We start from the raw sequence: 14,320 nt of genomic DNA, 5'->3' as shown, positions 1-14,320 counted from the left end.
AAGTACACGGAATGTGAAACTTTTCTATTGTGACTTTTCAGATTATTTCGCATTTACGAAAATTTAACTGTACTAATTTATGAACTTTGTTGACATTTACTTCCGTTCAAATTGAGACATTATTTTTTTTATTATTTCACGTGTCTACTAATCATTTTTTCTCTTTTTTCTTTTTTCTTCCTTTCCATTTTTTACTTTCTTTTTGAATAAATATACCTGTTGATACTAACGTGATGCTATCTTCAGAGTTTGTTTTTTGTAAGTCAGCTTTTTGTAATGAGTTTTTGCACGTCGTTCCAGTATAATACCCACCTCGAACCTCAGTTTTTTTTATGAAGAAAAAACTTGGGACAACGTCCAGTAAATAAAATGTACAGCGATTGCTGTTTAAACTGTTAAATGAAAGAATTTAATTCACATTTCAGATTCAAAGAATTCTTTTTTTTATATGTTAATATATATATATATATATATATATATATATATATGTGTGTGTGTGTGTGTGTGTGTGTGTGTGTGTGTGTGTGCGTCTGTAGATATCTGCACTATTTCCTATGCATTCTATATATAGATGTTAGATGACTAATTATACAAAGACTAATTTTAAAATATCTGAACAGTGGAACACAAACTATGAAAATAATAAATCTTTTTGATTGACTTTTACGACGACGATCCCTCGCACGCCCTCCCGAATTGCAGAGGTTTTCGTTTACATGAAAATATATAGAGAATGGTGTCTAAACCTTGTCTTTCTACGAAGTTATGAAAGAAATATGTCAGTAAACCACAAGTAAGCGCAAATGAAAATGCCTAAAGTAGGACCTATTTATGCGAACAAATGGATCCCCAATTCATACATTAATGGATTATATAAAAATCTGAAACGTAAATATCCAACGACTAACCCCACACGTAGCAAAAACCCACCGCTTCAATGTATAGGTGCCTAGATGCCGAAAGACCTTCAGCTCTAATTGCTTCTTTCTTCGGACTGCTTGCCTTTGGAATTTTCTCCCCGTTTAAACAGTTTGTACCAACATGCACAAATTGAAATATAATGTGAACAAACATATTGCTTGACACTTTTATTGATAGCTGCGCTGTTGTAATCAACAGGACAACATAATTTGATTTAAGAACAATTCATTTTAAAATGGGTAAAATCGGCTATTTTTCCTAAGCCATATCAAATTATTATCAATCACCATATTTTTTTTTTGGGGATTTGGCGATCTTAGTTTATTAATGTGGGTGAAACCTGATAATGTATGTATTCATATAAAATGACTTAGTGTACTATTATGTAGATTAAGAAAACATTTTTAAATATACCTATGTAAATTAGAACATTTAATCCGTAAACAGTTTAAATCCCACGATAAAAATAATATTGTTCATTTTGTGAATGTATGCCTAAATATTAGAAAATTCATACATAATTATTACTTCAGATTATTGTTTTTGATACTTAATATATACTGCCGGGGGTGAGCGATAGAAGCTTTATCTTAAAATACTCAGCGGATGGCGGTGTTGTTGGTTATGTTCTCGACGTATGACCAAAGAAGTAGTTCACTGGGTTCAGGTCTTTGGAGGCGGGGAGCCAGTGAGACAAGGGTACAAAGTTGTAGCACGTCTTATGAAGCCAAGCCTGAGTCACTTTGGACTTGTTAGCATGCGTCGAGTACTTCTGCCACACCCAGGGTCTGTCAGCGGCCACCTGATGTCACCAGAATATACACACATTCTTCAGCAGGTACGCTTTAGTATTCACTTTAAAACCGACTTCGAAGATGTGAGGTGGCATAGTGTGACACTCATTTGAAATCACGCCAAAGACCAGCAGCGCATCTCCAATCTTGTGGTGACCCCTGGTGTTATCGGATGGCTGCTGGCGGACCCTAGGTGTGGCATCAGTACTTGGCGCCTACCTACAAGTTCATAGAGACCCAGGCTTTGCTTAAAAGGGAGTGCTATTACTTTGTACCTTTCTCTCACTGGCTCTCCGCCTCCAAAGACCTGAACCCACTGAACTACTTCTTTGGTCATATGCCAAGGACATAACCAACAACACCAAAGCAAGCCTGATCGCCGCCATCCTCTGAGTATTCGCCGATCTCATGCTGGCTCTTGTTGATAAGGCATGCTCCCAATTCCAGACCTGTACCGAGGCGGTGACTGAGGCTGAATGCGGCTATATCCAATAGCTGTCAGCTCTAGTATATAATTAAGTTACTGGAATTGATTTTTTCAATAAAAGTTTTAAAATAAATCTGTTGTGTTGTTTTCTTTAGGGCGACAATTTTACCGTTCCACCCTGTATTGTTTTATTTTCTTGTGCAAAGCAATAGAAATATATAAGAAACGTAAGTTTTGGGTCAAGCCCTACCGAACATTGACGAGAATCCGGTTCGCAAAACGAATATGAGATGATAACGGTGGCTAATGAGTCACGCAATTATCGCATATTTCAAAACAGAATTTAAGATATGTTACAAGTTAAAATGTATTTATAACAAGACGAAACCTGGCCTTTCGGGTTCCTCTGCAACTGTTTGATGTAATTGCTGAATAGTCTTTATGTTAATAAAAATATTCTTGTGCGCATGTCTAAATTGATTTTTTTTTCTTTTTGCAGCCCACCCGACAGATTGGTACTGTTGAAATATCGAGATGCATTGTGACTTCAAGTTCTTGCTGCTGGTGACAGAAACGTAATTTGAGGATAAGCATGTAACTCTAAGTAATATGCTCACAGACCGAATTTAGATAAGAATAGTTATACAAAGGCCGTAGCAAAAGTAATGCTGGCGACACTACCATCAATCAGAACTCATCAAAGACCGTAAATGACCAAGTTCTCTCTGATTCTCTCTCCTCTGATCTTTAGCACGTGATACTTTTAATGCATCTAAAACCAATCTCATATCTGGGATCAATTGAAATGAATGGCTCTCATCTTGGGGAGGCGCCATGTTTTGACAAGCTTCTGGGCTTGACCTTTACTTCAGATCTGAGATGGAACGCGTACATCAAATCTGTTGCCAAAAGCGCTTGAAAAATGGTGGGATCCTTGTACTGCTCTAGTAGATATCTCACTGATGATTCGATTCACTACCTGTATAAGAGCCAGGCACGTCCAATGATGGAGTACTGTTGCCACATCTGGGCAGAAGCTGCTAGAAGCAGCTTATTCTGCCTTTACAGAGTTCAAAATAGATTTGTAGCCTAGTGGGGGATGCCCTTTTCTCTTCCCTGCAACCTCTTTCCCACAGAAGAGACGTTGCGAGCCTGTCTCTGCTTTATCGTTATTTTCATGGCAAGTGCTCGTCTGAGCTCCAATCTATGGTTTCCCCCTTACCAAACTTTCACGATAAATACTCGTCTAGCCAAAACCACTATCAATAATCCCCCCACTCTTTATCTTTTTATTCTGCCCGAATGAATCAAAGGGAATTGCAATTTACATCGTTATGATGACTGACCTTCTACATTACTGACTTAAAATCTCTGCTGCAGATATTGACGGTGTGACACTCTAAGAAAGCAAGCCTTGTCATAGACGTGCGCCAAAAGCAGAGATGCGAAATTGAATTCCTTCGTTCTGAAAATGAACTAATAAACATTCACCGGCGCCTGTTGTGCGTTTACGAAACCGATGCAGTTGTTGTCAGCACAGTAAGAAGTGGCGACAGTAATGAAAGTGGCAAAACGCGCGCTGGACTTTAACGACCGAGGCATCATTCATCGCTGGCAAACGTGCGTTGAGAATGGCGGTGACTATGTAGAAAAGTAGATTCTGGAGCATAGAAAGATCGCTCGTTTTAATGATATCACTCTCGTCTTCGTAGCTCTTTAACGTTTTGAATTAAATGAACATATATGTTATTTACCTTTGGAGCACCCTCGTATGACAAAATGCGTTTTAGGAGCCATGCGAAGCCATCGTTTATCGCTAGAATATAGTGCATTGTGTATTGTGATCACTATGTAGAAAAATACATTCTGAAGCCCAAAAGGTCGCTTGTGTTAATGATACCATTCTCGACTGTTAACTATTCTGTAAAGCGTTTTCGACGTTGGAAATAACGCATGTGATGGTCTCATCTTATTTAGAAAGTATCGTAAGCTAAACGCCTATAGTTTTATTTTCTTATGCGTTGTTTATGAACACGATATTTAATCGTGGAAGAAATGTTGGACTTCTCTTTTGCTTTTGTCTATGTGAACTACTTACGCGTTCAGTGGTTGAAATATCAAATAACATGACCCAACGTTTTCATTTGAAAACATGCACTGTTGAAAAAAAAAACATTAAAACGTTTAAACTCGTGAATTAAGAGTTATTGTTTTCATATAAATTGAGAAGAAAAAAATGGATGAAAACGAATTAAATACTTGTGTCAAGCATTTACGAATGTAATTTATTGCAACGGGATGTGTATGAGAATTTACTTGGGATTCCGACAACAAAGTTTTAAATAAGAAACATGGTTTCAATGCAAACGAGAAAAAGAAAGAGAGAGGGGGATGGAAAGAATAAGAGAGCAAAAAAAAAAAAAAGAAAAAAAAAGCGAGAATAAAAATATGGTGCTTGTGTTACACGTTTATTATAAAAGAAAATAACATTTTTATAAGAAACTAGCAGGGCAACCCGTGCTTGCCCGAATGAAGAGATAACTGCAGATTACTGTTCAAATCATTGCATTTCACATACTTTACTGAAAACATTCACAACAAAAACTCGTCTAATTACAACCACTATCAATATTTCCATTTTCTCTCTCTCCATATCTCTTAAACCTAAACGAAACTTCAATGTTAAAACTCTTTGCTAGAACTACCTGTCTGCCAAACACAGTATCGCGGGGCGGTTTTCCAGCTGACTGATGTTCGTTTTCAAGTCCAATATTACCAAATTCTTATTGAGCCGTCTTAAATAATACAGTTCTGCCTAATCATCATGATTATTATCAATCATCAGGGTGTTATTACACCGACCACCTGACACTCATTTAGCACTTTTTCTCGAGTGGCCTTAATAAAAGATGACACATTAGTAAAGAAACAATAGATAGGTCTCTATAATAGGATCTCTTTTAGTTGGAAAATAGTATTCTCATCGCTGAACGCGTTTATTTCATAAACCGTGATCGTATCTATATGGGCAGTTGCGTGTTCTTCCGGCTTGCGAGTTAAGACAAGATCAGCATTTGTCTATTGTTGTTACTATAGTAGTGTCATCTATTAAATGCTATTCAATACAACGACTCAGATGTCAATATAACATAATGCTACATATTCTATCTATATTATAATGCAATTTGTTATATTGCATCTACACGATACCATTTCTGACATAGAAGTACATATGTTACATAGCTACTACTACTGCTACTACTACTACTAAAAATAATAAACAATTGAACAAGTACATTCTCCAAATCTACTCGACAATTGTACCAAATCTTTTATAAAGCCCCCTTTTCTAGCTTGATATGTCTTAGTAAATTGAGCACTGCCGGGGGGGGGGTTGCAAAGTAACCTGAACGATTATTATAATGATCGTTGTTGATGTTTGGGAAATAGAATGTTAGAAATATGTATCGAAACGGAAAAGATATGTTTACAGATAAAAATATTTATGGTAGAAATGTATTGGGGATGTTAACGTGGAATGTTAGCTAAATGAACAAAAGACGTGACAAAAATGGACTAGCTGATTTGTGAATTTGCTTACGTGAGGTAATGGCGTAATGAGATACTTTTGAAAAGACACCTACATCTTTTAGTCAGAGTTTAGTTAGAGTTGAGAGTCAGAGAGGTGGAGGAGTTGGACGTTAGCACGGAAGATATCGTCTCCGCGTTTGGAAGCTTGGATAAACGCGCCCTTAGCATAATGTAGTAATCAAAAGAAGCATTATCAAACTACGAAACACATATAAAAGTATTAGATCAAATATATAAATTATTGTTGCCAGTTTCATTCGAAGAAAGATGAACTTGGATAATAAGAAGAAAAGGGGTATGTTCCCAGCCTGTGCGCTACACAAACTGGTGTTAATGAACTGTTTTATTGTATGCGTTGCAAATCCACAAGCACACACATTGCACAAGATAGATGCTTCCAACATACATTGACTATGATAGACGCTTTTGTTGTTACAGGCATGGAAGAACACACTCACACACATAGTGTATGTAGAAGTATGTAACCGGAAATCAAACATATACAACAACTACAGCAACTATATAGACATGATAAAATTAAATGCGCCAGAACTACTCGCCACAATTGCATCAATTTTTCATAAAGATTAACGTGATGTGTCAAAGAAAAAGTTTAAAAAAATACTGCTACTTCTACTCCTCTTCGTTTCCTTTCATTACTACTGCTACTACTATTACTGCTAGAATGGATAAATAATAAATTTGTCATAAAGTATCTTAGTCATGTCGAATGTGTCAACGAAAAAAGTAAAACTACTATTACTACTAGTAGTAATATTTGTAGTAGTAGAAGTAGTAGTAGTCAAAATAATTAAATTCACAAGTTCCAAAACGGCTCGAAAAGGTTGTTGCCGAATTTAAAATTTTGATTTTAAATGATGTATTTTCAAATAAATTTTCGTTGTAATACCTTCACTTTATATATCATTTTACAGACTGTTTTTCGCTCTATCTAATCGTTTAAATCGTTTAAATTGCAATCGTGTTAAAAATCTTTTTCGAACGTTGAAAACAAGATGGAGACAAAGCAAATTCGCACATTTTTCTTATTTCAATTCAAGCTAGAAACAAAAGTGGCTAAAACAGCTTGCGATATTAACGAAGCGTTTGACTCAGGAACCACTACTGAACGCACAGCACAATGGTGGCTTGGAAATTTTCGTGGCGGCGAGGAGAGTCTAGAAGATGCTGAGTGAAGTGGTCATGCATTTAATGTTCACAACGATCAATTAAAAGCATTTTTCGAAGCTAATCCATGCAGAACTGTTCAAGAACTTCTGAATTAGATGTAACGTATACGACGATTTCCAACCACTTGAGAAAGATGGGAAAGATAAAAAAAATACTTAATAAATGGGTTCCTCAAAAATTGAACGAGAACCAAAAGAAACGCCTTTATGGAATCTCATCTTCTCTTCTTTTATGCAACAAGAACGACCCGTTTTTCAACCGGGGTGTGATTTGCGATGTAAAGTGGATTCTTTACGGCAACCGGCGACTCTCAGCTCAGTGGTTCGACGCCAACGAAGCTCCAAAGCCAGAGTTGCACTAAAAAGAAAGGCATGCTGACTATTTGGTGGTTTGCGACATCACAAAACATTTTTTTAATGCAGGCGAAACCATTAGGGCGGGGAATACTATCAACAAATGGATGAAAAGCACCAGAAACTTCGACAATAACACCCAGCATTAGTCAATAGAAGAGGCCCCACTCTCCTCCACGACAATGCCCGGCTGCACGTTGCTAAATTGGCCCTGCAGGAGTTGAACAAATTGGACTACGAAGCTACCTACTCTGCCATATTCTCCAGACCGCTCACCGACTAACGCTTGCAAGCATTTCTACAAATTTCTGCACGAGAAATGCTTAAAAAATCTAAGCGATATCAAAAACGCCTTCAACGGCTTCATTGCCACCAGAACGCAAGATTTGACGTCACTGGCATAAAATACATTGTTTTGTGTTGGCAAAAGTATGTTGATTCTGATGGTGCTCATTTCGATCAATAATTTTTTGTTTGAGCCGAGATATGGTCATGTGACTTTAAAATTTAAAACCATGCAAGAACTTTATTATCCACCTGATAATTACACCAAAACTGCATATGTCATGTGCTATAATGGTAATTTTAATAGTTTCTTCTCTTTCTTATTACTGCCTATTATTATTATTATTATTATTATTATTATTATTATTATTATTATTATTGGCTCACAAGGAGCTTTCACTTAGGGCATAAAGAATATCTCCTTGAAAATAGCCTGTGGGGTACGCTGAAAGCTGAGTGAAAACAAGTCTCCAAAGTTTTCCAGTGCTCACCACCTGTTCTAATAACATTTGAAAATGAATTTGCATTATCGCAACAGCCGCCCACCATCGATCTCTTGCTAGCAGCGGCTACTGGTCTTCACTGGAATTTGAATCGCAATAAGCATCCTCAAGATCCCAGTTCTTTTCGCACTTGTCCAGCAGAGGTCTGGTCAGTGCTCTCTCCTCGGTCTTTCCATTATCCTACTCGTCGATTTGACATCATTCTTTTGTAGGGAAGGCGGTGATTGGGTAATGGGAGGGATGTAAAATGAGAAAGGAGAGGGATAGAGAACTTATAGATATTTATTTTCGATGTTCTTGGTTCCTTGTGACGCTTCCTCATGTTTTGTCTCTGTATCAGTTCGTCTGGTCCGCGCGTGTGGCTCATGTACATTAATCCACGCATTCAAGGATTTTCCTTAATTCCTTATTGTTATTCATTGTGCCTTTCCAGTCATTCCTCTGATTCTAAATTCTCCCCTTCTTTTTTCAAAGTTTTTTGTAATTGTTCCTATTATTATTATTATTATTATTATTATTATTATTATTATTATTATTATTGTTATTATTATTATTGTTATTATTATTATTGTTGTTATTATTATTATTATTATTATTATTACTGTTATTATTATTGTTATTATTATTATTATTGTTGTTATTATTATTATTATTATTATGATTATCATTGTTATTATTATTATTATTATTGTTGTTATTATTATTATTATTATTATTATTGTTATTATTATTATTGTTATTATTATTATTATTATTATTATTATTGTTATTATTATTATTATTACGATTATCATTGTTATTATTATTATTATTATTATTATTATTATTAATGGCTCACAAGAAGCTTTCACACAGGTCATCAAAGATCTCATTGAATACAACATGTGGTGTTCCCTAGAAGCTGAGTGACAACAAGTCTCCCCAGGTTTCCAGTACTCTCCACCTCTTTCGATAATATTTGCAAATAAATTTGCATTATCGCAACAACTGCTTGTCATTGATTTCTCTTTGGAAGCGGCCATAAGTCTTTACTGGAATCTGATTTGTATAAACCTCCCCAAGGTCCCAGTTCTCTTCGCACTTATACAGTGGAGGTCTGGTCAGTGCTCACTCCTCAGTCTTTTCTTCCTGCTTGATTGTTTGGCTATTTCGTCTCACTCTTTTTTTTAGTGGGAGAGAGCAGTGATGTGGTAATTGAGATGGGAGCGGGGTCAGAGAACTTATAGGTATACAGCTTCAGTATTCTTGGTTCCATGTAGCGCTTCATGTTTTGCCTCTGCAGCAGTTTGTCACGTGTGCGCTTGTGGTTAGTATGTGTTAATCTCCGCATTTACGGTTTTCCTTAATATTTCAGCTGTTTTCATTATTGTTGTTCGTTGTATTTTTCCAGTCATTCCTCTGATTCCAATTTCTCCCATTCTTTTCTCAGAGTGGTTCGGAATTGTTCCTAGTGCTCCTACTATTATAGGCATTATTTTGATTTTCTTCATCTTCCATATCCCTTTCAGATCTCTGGCTAGCTCTGTGTATTTGCTCCGTTTCACCTTTTCTTTCATATTCACGCTGTGGTCAGCTGCAACAGCAAAGTCTACGATTTGACAGGGATTTTTATTTTATTTTCTTATTTATTAATTTAAATATTCATTTATTTATTAATTATTATTATTATTATTATCATTATTATTATTATTATTATTATTATTATTATTATTATTATTATTATATTATTATTATTATTATTATTATTATTATTATTATTATTATTATTATTATTATTATTATTATTATTATTATTATCATTATTATTATCATTATTATTATTATTATTATTATTATCATTATTATTATTATTATTATTATCATTATTATTATTATTATTATTATTATTATCATTATTATCATTATTATTATTATCATTATTATCATTATTATTATTATTATTATTATTATCATTATTATTATTATTATTATTATTATTATCATTATTATCATTATTATTATTATTATTATTATCATTATTATTATTATTATTATTATCATTATTATTATTATTATTATTATCATTATTATTATTATTATTATTATTATCATTATTATTATTATTATTATTATTATTATTATTATTATTATTATTATTATTATTATTATATAGCAATTTCAATTTTTGGTTTTTTTAAATTCTATTTTTATTCCTTGACCATTCAAGCTGCACCCGAAGACTTTCGCCATTTCTAAAAATCAAGCACTTTACAAAATTGCAAAAAGAAATTGTCTCATTAATTAAAATTAAATCAATCCATTTGTCTTGTTGTCACTCATTTGTCTTGTTGTCACTCAGCTTCTAGGGAACACCACAGGTTGCTTTTCGAACCGTTCCAATTGCAATGGGCATCACCTTGATTTCTTTACATTTCCAAATCTCATCTCAGAACTTGATATTTATTTAATTTTCATGTTCTTTCTCTTGCACTCCGAGCAAGTTTTTATTTTTGCCCAGAAAACTTGTCAGATATGAAATATTCAAAGAACTTTTTTGTTTATATTCGCATTTCTATAATAATAATAATAATAATAATAATAATAATAATAATAATAATAATAATAATAATAATAATAATAATAGCAACAATAATAACAACAAAAACTAAAAAAAATAATAACAATAATAATAACAATAATAATAATAACAATAATAATAGCAATAATAATAAAAATAACAATAATAATAATAACAATAATAATAACAACAATGATAATAACTATAATAATAACAATAATAATAATAACAATAATAATAATAACAATAATAATAATAGCAATAATAATAAAAATAACAATAATAACAATAATAATAATAATAACAATACTCATAATAATATCAATAATAATAATAGCAATAATAATAACAATAATAAAAAATAATAACAATAATAATAACGACAATAATAATAATGATAATAACAATAATAATAACAAAATTAATAACATTAATAACAAAATATTAATAATAATAACACCAATATAAATGATAATAATAACAACAATAACAATAACAAAAAAATAATAACAATAATAATAATAACAATAATAATAATAACCATGATAACACAATAATAATAACAATAACACTAATAATAATAACAACAATAATAATAACAATAATAACAATAATAATAATAAAGATAACAATAATAACAATACTATTAATAATAATAACAATAATAATAATAAAAATAATAATAACAATAATAACAAAATAATAATAACAATACTAATAATAAACATAATAATAATAACAATAAAAATAAGTATAACAATAATAAAAAATAATAATAACAATAGTAATAACAATGATACTAACAATAATAATAATAATAATAATAATAATAATAATAAAATAACAATAACAATAAAAACAAAATAATGATAATAATAACAATAATAACAAAATAATAATAACAATAATAACGATATCATAAAATAACAATAATAACGAAATAATAATAATAATAACAATAAGAACACAATAATAATAATAATAATAATAATAATGACAATAACAATAATAATAGCAATAATAATAATAACAATAAGACAAAATAATGATAATAACAACAATAACAAAATAATAATAATAACAATAATAACAAAATAATACTAATAACAATAACAATAATAATAATAATAAAAATAACAAACATTAACAACAAGAACAATAATAACAATAATAATAATAATAATAATAATAATAATAATAATAATAATAATAATATTAATAATAATAATTAACTTCAGTGTTGTGATGTGTTACACCGTTTTTTTTTCACCCAAGAGTCGACTTTTACACCAAGACTAATGAGCATAATCAAAAAGTTAATTATAAGGAAAACACCTGACATAAGATGTTTGCTGTACCAATCAGAACTGAGTTCTTGAGGACGGTGAAGTTGTACTTTATTATCAAGAAAAACAATATCAGTCTAAAACTCTCCTGGCATGCATGATGTCATAAAATGGAGGAGAATTAAATTATTAATAACTAGTAGGGGGACCCGACGTTGCCGAGTTGAATGAATACTCCACACTTATACTTTAAATCGCCTACCTTTTACACCTACGATCGAGTACCTGCTTTAGACAAAGACCCACACCAATTAGCTATTTAACAAAATGCAAAATTCAAACAATTTTCGTGTATAAAAAAAATAATGCCTTTTAAATGTTGCCCATTTTGAGCTTGCATATTCGTGCTCTTTCCAAAACATTATTCATGACAGATTGCAAAATATCTGGATTGCGATTTAACTCCCTTATTTCGTTCCTGATGTCTTCTTTCAATTCTTGTAGGGTTTGGGGTTTGTTTAACAGAGTTTTTCTTTTTGCAAGAAAAAGTCAGGGCTAGTAAACTCTGGAGGACGTGGTGGTTATTTGACATTGCCAATTGAAAATCCAAGGGCGAAGCTGAAAATGGGCAGCATTTTATAGTCATTAATTTTTATAAATAAATATTTTTAAATTTTGCAGGTTTAAATTTTTTTTCAATGTCTTAGAAAGATTGTGCTAAAATTACAGAAAAATATAAAAAAAATAAAGATTCTATTTAAGTTCAAAACCCTTCAGTGACTTTTCGACACCCTTTTTTTTCCATTCCGTTTCGTTCTTTTTTCTTAAACTGAAACAAACGTTTCTTTAATTTCTTTATTTTTAATAATATCGCCTTTTTTACAGTTCGTTATATGCGGGAGTATGATACTGCAGATCAGACCTATATGACCACGTGGGCAAGTATACATGGTGGAATGGGATAAAAAAAGTATACAAAAATATATATTTCGACAAACATTGTAATTGACGGGGAAAAGAAACAATATTGACAAAAGGATGAACTGCGAGACATTTTTGTTTATTAGTGATGTATTTGTAAAAATAAAAGATTTGCTTACAATAACCAGTTGGAGTTTCTTTTTTTTATTGATTTGTTTACGTTTTTGTAAAAACCTTTTAATCTACAGGTTGTATGACAGTATTGTCCTCACTTAATATTTTTCATGTCTTTTTAATCCAATCAGTGACTTTCATTTTCTAGTACAAATATGAGAAACATGCAGAACTGCTTTATTGTGCTGATAAACTTCAATGTTATGTTTAAGCAGTCCTTTTTATCATGAACTGCTTATAGAAGTAAGGCCCACATCTCAAAACATAGTAAAAACATTCCATGTATTTGTGAATTCCTTGGTGACTTCTGAGACGACTCTTTTGATATTACCGACCCTGTGCAGAAACGAAACTCACCTAAAGTGCGTTAAAAAATTCAGCTAAAGGAGAAAGTTTCAGGGAATTATCAAAGTCACAAGCGGTTCCTAGTCAATTCAATGGGTAAAGATGATGATGTTAGGTTGTATAAGTTTTTACGGAGAAGTGTCGACGTTCTCTTACATACAGCGCCTAATATTCCACAAACCGCTTTATTGTGCTGATAAACCATTTAGTACTAACCAGGCTCAACTTTGCTTAACTTCGATAATCCAACTAGACTAGGTGTGTTTCTATATTCAATACGGTTCAAATAAGCTTGAAATATCGTAAATACCTTACGCGTATCTCTTGTGGGTTTTTAATTGTGGATGCGATTCTTTCTAACGATGCTTTACTGCCTTGGCATCCTCCACAACTTTCTTTGGTGAAAGTGTTCTTTATGCAGACTTTATACCTCATTTGAAGTTGATTCGATGGTCGTTTACTTTCAGTTAACTCCCAATAAAAGTTTTGCCTACAATACACAAACATAAGCACACACACACACACACACACACACACACACACACACACACACACACACACACACACACACACACACACACACACACACACACACACACACACATACACAAACACGCATGCGCAAGCACACACAAATATATGTGTGTGTATCAGACAAATAAAAACGATTAAAGATAAAAATTACAGTATTTATCGATTCATTGAATTTCCAAGAAAGTATATAAAAGAAAACGATATATTCCTTTATTCTGTGGAGTTTTTTTAAAATACGTTTTCCTTTTCAGAAGAAATAACTAACAGAATAAAGGTAGAGAGTTACGAGCATAAATTTGCAAAGTTTATAAATTGTATGTAAAAGCATGTCCGCCATCTGTTAAAGGTGGATGTTTTTTTTTTCAGGAAAGTTTCAAAATCTGGCAGAAAAACAATATTTGAAGAAATGGTTTCAAATAGTAGAGGGAAGCTAAGCAT

The 14,320-nt window shown here is 32.2% G+C and overlaps 1 long non-coding RNA gene across 1 annotated transcript; it reads left to right on the top strand.

Moving 5' to 3' along the window:
* Nucleotides 1–1,983: 1,983 nt before the first annotated feature.
* Nucleotides 1,984–13,016, top strand: LOC145276182 (uncharacterized). Its single transcript, XR_013867888.1, has 2 exons — nucleotides 1,984–7,856; nucleotides 12,794–13,016. It is a non-coding gene; the product is annotated as an uncharacterized LOC145276182 (long non-coding RNA).
* Nucleotides 13,017–14,320: the final 1,304 nt, after the last annotated feature.

This window comes from Euprymna scolopes, unplaced genomic scaffold (assembly GCF_053919585.1).
Source record: "Euprymna scolopes isolate OS-2025 unplaced genomic scaffold, ASM5391958v1 sca742, whole genome shotgun sequence".
NCBI lineage: Eukaryota > Metazoa > Mollusca > Cephalopoda > Sepiida > Sepiolidae > Euprymna > Euprymna scolopes.
The sequence above is the reverse complement of the archived record's forward strand: the minus strand, read 5'-3'. Positions and strand labels throughout refer to the sequence as shown.